Here is a 363-nt window from a genome sequence, read left to right on the forward strand (position 1 = left end):
TTTTTAAGATATTGTTGTAAAGTAGTCAATTGAATAAGTAACGAAAATTAGAAGTTAATTAATCGGGTGGCGCCTCCAGTACCCAATGGTACTATGACAAGAGAAAAAACTTTTTTTTTTCTCTAATTTAAATAAAGACTTCTAGATTTTTTTAAAAAAGGCAACTCCCTTTTAGGCAGGCAGTTACAGTATTTTGACCTGGTCATTTCCACGTGGCACGTCCTGAGGTGTGCTTAATAAACACGTTTTTATGAACATGCGCCGTGCATTGGTGTGCTTTCTGCTAAGACAGATGTCCCTTAAGCAGGAGTGTTTACTCCACCAGCACGGAACATTTGCCTTATTATAGCTACGGTCTTTAAA

This window comes from Pteropus medius, unplaced genomic scaffold, assembly GCF_902729225.1.
Source record: "Pteropus medius unplaced genomic scaffold, Ma_sr-lr_union100, whole genome shotgun sequence".
Lineage (NCBI taxonomy): Eukaryota > Metazoa > Chordata > Mammalia > Chiroptera > Pteropodidae > Pteropus > Pteropus medius.